This window comes from Molothrus ater, chromosome 22, assembly GCF_012460135.2.
Source record: "Molothrus ater isolate BHLD 08-10-18 breed brown headed cowbird chromosome 22, BPBGC_Mater_1.1, whole genome shotgun sequence".
Taxonomy (NCBI): Eukaryota; Metazoa; Chordata; class Aves; order Passeriformes; family Icteridae; genus Molothrus; species Molothrus ater.
The window spans coordinates 188684-195540 of record NC_050499.2 but is presented as its reverse complement, the minus strand read 5'-3'; positions in this window follow the sequence as shown (position 1 = coordinate 195540).

The window sequence follows — 6857 nt, the reverse complement described above, 5'->3', positions numbered from 1 at the left end:
CAGAGAGGATGCCTCAAAGGAAGGACACAGAGGATGATCCCAGCAGCAGATTCCCTCAGAAGCTGCTCTCAAGAAGCAGCTGTTCAATACAACCCCTCCTGTCCAGGCAGTAGGAGCCATGAGGTGCTGTTTCTCTGGGCACCCTGTGCCAGGGTCTCACCAACCTTCGTTGTCAAGAATTTCTTCCCAATATCTCATCTAAACTTGCATTCTGTCAGTAGGAATCCATTCCCCCATGTCACAGGATCACAGAATATTCTGAGTGGAAGGGACCCACAAGGATTAGCAAGTCCAGCTCTGAAGTGAGTGACCCAAACAGGGTCCAAACCCACAACCTTGGCGTTATTAACACCATACTCCAACCAACTGAGCTAATGTCCTGCACTCCCTGCCTTTCCTTGTGAACAGTCCCCCTCCATCCTTTTCTGTGTGATCATCCAGTCCAACCCCTGTCCCTGCCCAGACACCCCAACAATCCCAGCCTGTGCGTCCCTGGGAGTGCTGTCCAAACGCAGCTGGAGCTCTGGCAGCCTTGGGGCCGTGCCCATTGCCTGGGGAGCCTGGGCAGTGCTCAGCACCCTCTGGGGGAAGCAGAACCTTTTCCTGATTCCCATCCCGATCCTGAAGCGCTCCCCCTGGCCAGCGCTGCCCTCTCGCAGCACGGCCAGGCTTGCTCAGCAGGGCCCGGGAACCAAAGCGCAGCCGTACCACACATCCAGCTGCAGGTGTTTGCCTCCTGAATGAAAACAACTCATAGGAAATGCCCCTCGGGACTTTAGTAGTGTTTATACAATGTTTCTGGAGAACCTTTAAAATGGTTGCAGCAGTTTCAAGGCCGGTCACTCCAAACAGTAATCAAAGGTAAACCTGTTTAACAAACTCAGATATGGAAACAGCAAAATCATGTCCTGAGAAAAGTAGTTTCTGGTTCAATAGTTCAGGGAATAGATGCAGGGCCAAGAGCAGTGCTGTTCTGTATTGACTGGCTGCTGTTTACCAAGCTATCAGTGCTGAACTCATTAATTTCCAGTTTGTTTGCATAGGCTATACTTACTGGCTCTTTCAGCATCCTATTATCTAGAGCTGGGCAAGAGATTGAAACCTGATTTGGTTTCCTCAGAACACTTAATTTTAAAAAGGTTCATTTGGGGTTCCCAAAAGGAACAGATACATATATACCTAAACTTTTTTGTTCTTTCCTATGGGAGTGTGATCACATCATTCACAACAGAGAAGCCATGCAAGGATGCCAGCTGTCTACATTCTATTTTCATTATTCAGCAATGACAAATGGCTGTTTAAGTATGAGCATTTTACCTGTGAGAACTTTTTTCTTCAGAATGTGACAATAAAAACATTCACTGTAGCTGTAACTTACACAAAGCAAATTGCTAATTGATACCATTAACATATTTACTGCTGTTTCAAGTACTTGCCAGGTGATTGTGGTGTCTGGTTATTATAATAATCCTGTGGAAATTTACTGAGAAGCCTAAATTCATTTGAACAAATACGATCTGGGAAGTAGTTTTTAAAGAGAGTAGGCAGAGACTTCTTGAACCAACTTAAAAGTTTAATGAAAGAGTAAACATGAGTTCTAATCAATAAAATCTCTGCTCATTTGTCACTAAGCTAATATTCCTCATGCAACCAAAATGCAAAAGTAAGTCAGTGAGAGGGATTTTCTACAAGCCTTTTCTGAAACAGAATTAAACAGGACTTTAGAACTTTAGAACCAGTTCAGGTCAGATCTAAGAGTACAGTGCCTAAAGGAGACACAAAGATTTGCAAGCTCCAACGTACAGTTTATAGAAATGTGAGTAATATGGAACCAACTTCCCTCAAGTGAAAATTTCAGGGGGTTATACAATTTACAGAAAGCAAAGGTGGCCTTCTAATATCCAGAACAAAAGCAAATCTATTACATGTGAAAATATTTTCAAGTGGCCTGTTCAGAGAGCAGGCTGCAAAGGAGGAGTAATCTGTAGTCAAGGTTTGCCTATACAGAGATCACGCACAAAATTCTATAATACAGAGAAAAGCAGGGCATTTTAAAATGAGCACAGCTAAGCTGGGAGCTACAGATCATTCCAGATATGCATACAGTATTTATTTCTTCACTACAATTTCAGACACTGTGCTCAGTTCGACTGCTGGAAATGGTAAACTGAGAGTAGGGCCAATAATTAGTGCTTTGATTAGAAAGAGGCTTCAAACAAGTAGTTGCATTCATGCTGTTGATTTTAGCAAAACTAGGCTGAATTCTGTTTAAATGTGGAAAACTACATGAGAATCAACCAAAAAAGGTGTCAGCTAGAAAGGGCCACCTTCCACTAGGAATTAGAAAAGCAAGGCTTTTCTCAGGATATGGAGCTCACGGATGTAGAGGAAATACAGTAGGGAATTCATAGAAGGAAGGTCCTGCTGACTAGATCAAATAGGGGTCAGGTAGCCTCAAGGCACTAACAGTTCCCAAAAGAACTACTATTTAATGTCTCACTTAAGGTTGTGGATATGCCCATTAATCCATTGGAACAGATTTTCTACATTATCCCAGGTGTCACCCGCCACAATCTGAAGAGCAACTGTAAGACTACAAAGAAACAAGAAAAATCTCCTTTCATTCGCTACTGTACTCCGACGCCAAGAGAACAGAAAACTAGTTGAATTAATAAAATATACCCCATCTAGTAAGAACATTCTGTAATATGTTGCATGCAAGCTGGTTTTAGCTCATTTTGCAAGTAGGATTAATTTTTAGAAATTTCAGACTTTCATGTCAATCCCAGGTAACAGTGCAGTTTGGTAGACTAATCTGATGACAGGGAATGTCAGCATGATTGGATTTTAAATGATGTGAATCTTGTTACTGGAAGTATCACTCTCTTGTTTTATGAAAGGCTGACCTGGAAGAATGACAGACAGGGTTCACCACATCTCAACAGCTGCAGACCTCTCCTTCAAGGCCCTTTTAAAAATATGCTTTGTTTATTCTGCTTTACCTCTGACTGACATTTTCTGACAGCAAGTTCTAACATGAATTTTTAAAAGACATGGACTTTGCCACAACAATGGATTGTGTAAACAAACACTGTGTAAGAAAATGGTATACAAACTTACCTTTAACACATACACCACTGATTCTGCTACACCACCTGCTACAACCAAACAGCTGATGTATGTTTTCAGTTAAAAACCCCACTATTCTACCTAGTCCTTCCCATTAATTTGACTCATGAGCTTCCCTTTTCCATCTCCCTCATTCTCCACATCTTTACTCTCATTGGTTACAGCAGGGCTCAAGCCCATTTTATTTCTGGTTAATTGGAATAGGTAAGAATCTGGGCTTGTGATGTCAGTGCCTTAGTAGAAGGAAGTAATGCTTCCTGCAGGAAAGATGGCAATTTTGACCTTTTAGAAGCAAGTCATGATCTGACTGGAAGATTAAAACTGAGCAAGCCAAACTGCAGTAGTAACACAAACTCATTCTGCAAGAGCATAGTTCAGAGAGGGATTATGGCTCATGGACTGCAGGAAAGAAAACATAATGTCCTTGTGTTTGATTATTTGCCTGAAGAGAGCTTTGGCAGGGGAGGAAAGGTCAGCTTCAGCAAAACCAGTAGAACATTAGAAATACTGACTAATGAAAGGCTTTGGTTCTTCCATTTACTTGGCAGAAAAGATAGCTTTCAGAGCAAAGGCATCTTGATAGACTCACTTTTCTACAAATGCATGACATTATTTGACTTTAACATACCTATATTCATATTCTTTCATTCTGTACAAAATTGCTGTAGTTAATTTTGTTTTTTCCACTTAGAAACTTACATCAGTAATTGAACAACAGCTGAGACTGAAACTAAATTAAACACCTAATTCATCAAGTTATAAACTCATTATTTAAAAATTTAATTATTTTGTATGACAGTTTAGTAGATTGCTTTATTATTATGGGCTGACACTGTATAATTCAGCATATGCCAAGGCAATATTCAACAATGCCAAGGCTTTAGTTGCTGTGATGATGTGGTGCTCAAACTGATGCAGTCCTTAAAGTTCTGGTTTTGAACCTTTCATTAGGCTTTAAAAAATGCTTCACAGAGGATATTGTTGTAGCAGATATTGTTTGTACTCAAGACTCTCAGTGAGGGGAGTTGTTAAACCAAGTAACAGCTACAAAGCTGCACTGTTGGAGTAGCTCCAAGCAGTAAAGACTATTCACACGTCAAGATTACCCTTTATTCCACAGTTACATCCACACAGACAAAGCTCATCCCTCACTTGAGCTGAAGCAGTTGTGGTGTCACTCATCAAGTGCAGCAGGAAGCTCAGCTTTGGCAAGAAGGCTGACCTTTAACTTGATTGGCAGAAAAACGCTGTGCATTTATAACTGCAAAAGCAGTAAAGCTGAAGTCTATTAAATACTGCAATCAGTATGATTATTAGGCAAAAGAAGCTGCTCAAATTGCAGGGAGCATTATCACTGCATTTAAGCTGCAGTTAGGTAGAATAAAATGGACATGGGAATATTGGAGAAACCTAAACCCAACAACAAAACAAACAGCACTTTTTATACTGATGGCAGTGACTATCCTTAAAGGCGTCTTTCTTTTTTTTATACTTCAAATGATAATAATGTTTATGTGTTCTCATAGTCCCAAATAATCATTGTCTTTGACCAATGATTCTAATTCAGTCAGAATCTCATACCCTGCCTGTGTATTTGCCACCAGCAGCTTCCCAGAGGCAGAAATGTGCCAGTTTCAAGCTGTCCAGCTGGGTCAGTCAAACATCAAGCCATGAGCAGCTCTGCACTCACTAAAGCTGCTCTCAGTGCTGTGGCACAGCCCGAGACAGCCAATCCCAGTGCCACTGCCAGCGTCTCTCCACAATCAACAAGGCATCAACAAACCTGATCTAAAACCAATTCTGTACTTAAGCTTTCACTTCACTGGCTTTCAGACATGGAGAAAACAGTAACTAAACCAGGCAGAACAGAACTGCTGACACTCACCCAGGGCTCAGCTGTGAGCTCATTCTGCATGTTCTTGGACCATTAGGGCTGATCAATTTTGAGTACTTGCAGAATATGCTTAGTCCAGCCAGGATGAGCTTCTATATCCATTGCCTTGCGCTACTATAATCTGTTCTCTGAAATTTCCTTGAACACCTGCCTCTAGTTTTATCTTTAAATGTAGGAAGCTATTCTGGCCAATTTAAAATAAATGGCAGTAATTGGTTATTTCGTTTTTGGCTGCCATGAGTTGTTGGAACCCAGGGCACAGGGAATATTTCTCTGCCTGTCCTGAGATGTCCTGATCCCCAGGAAAACACTGCTTTTAACTTTTATTTCCATGGAGAAGGCTTCCAAGACTTTGAGATGAATTGGAATCTATGAGTGTGTGAAATAAATAGTAGTACAGCTTATCACAGAGTGAAAAACTCTGAGTTTTGGGTTTTTAGTATGGAGATGGGTAGGAGACGATGGAGGATTTTGGGCATTGTCTGATCTCCTTCTTGTTCTTCATCTACTCCATTTTCTGTAGTGTTGGGAGCACAGGGTGATTGGTTAGAAAGAACCACAATGCAGATGCTGTGTGGACAGAATATTGGTAGAAAGGTAGAAACAATAGTGACTGATGGGAATGGTATATAATGAATACTTCAGAGGTTTAAATATAAGTACATGCATATTCCTCCACTGCCAGGTATCATGTACCTACCTACCACAGGTACCCAGCAAGAATATTTGCTTCCACTCAGAGCTTCTCAATAATTAAAAAAACTTCAATTCCAGCTATCAACTTCCGTTAAAAGAGCAAAACACTTTTTAAGGTGCCAAGTTGGTAATGCAATATAGGTGCATAAGAAATGTTTGTGCTTCACCTTTTAAAAATTCTACTCCACAAGTCTCATGGCTCAGCCATGCTGCAGGACATCCTGAACCCCAGGATGGTGAGCAGCGTACAATCTCCAGCCCCATCTGAAAAGAAAATCGCTTGTAATTTGACTTGAATTGGATATTTGTCTGTCTTAGTTCAATCCTGTGTTGCTCTTCTGTCACCAAGTCTTTAAAGCGGCCATGCAGGCACTCTGTGGAAAGGTTTTCCACACACTTAGGGATAACATGGCTGTAAGATCTCTGTTCCCTTATTCCATTACAACTTCCTTAGGCTGCACAGAGTAGTAGACTTAGAAACATCATAAACTAAGAGGGTTGGTCTTTTCTTCCCTCCTTTTCAAAAGTACTTTATTAATTCTGGTTAACTCAGAAAGTTTTTCATTTCCAAGTCTTTCTACTAAGACAAACCAGTTCTGCTGAAGACACAATCAATCTGTGCTATTGCTCAGCAGCAGGAAGGTGGATGCAGTAATTAAAAAAACCTAAGTTCTTTAGAATATATAAACCTAGCTATTACAGATAAACTCAGAAAAAGTATTAGAATCTCGAGTTTACTGCAAGGAAACTTACAACAATTCTGATTCTAGTGTGTTTTTATTACAATGCTGGGAATACAACTGAAAATTGTATTTCATTCGAAGATAAAAGGTTGATAAAAATTGTAGGTTTTTTTCCTTTTAGCACATCTGTGTTCTGAAAGAGAATGCCAAAGAGAAATACAGGATGTGATCATGTCAGTCTTCTGGACCACTGGTTCCTGGCTGCTGATGAGGTGATAAACCATGACACCAGGAAATGCCTTCTGCTCCTTGTGTGTCCCTAAGAAGAACGAGCAGGTCCCTGTTACTGCCTGCAGCTGGCTGATTCCCACTTGTCCCATGCGCTGCACACAAAATGTCGAGAGCCTGGGTTCCCCCTGGCCCCGCCTTCCTTGTGCAGGAGCAGTCCGGAGCTG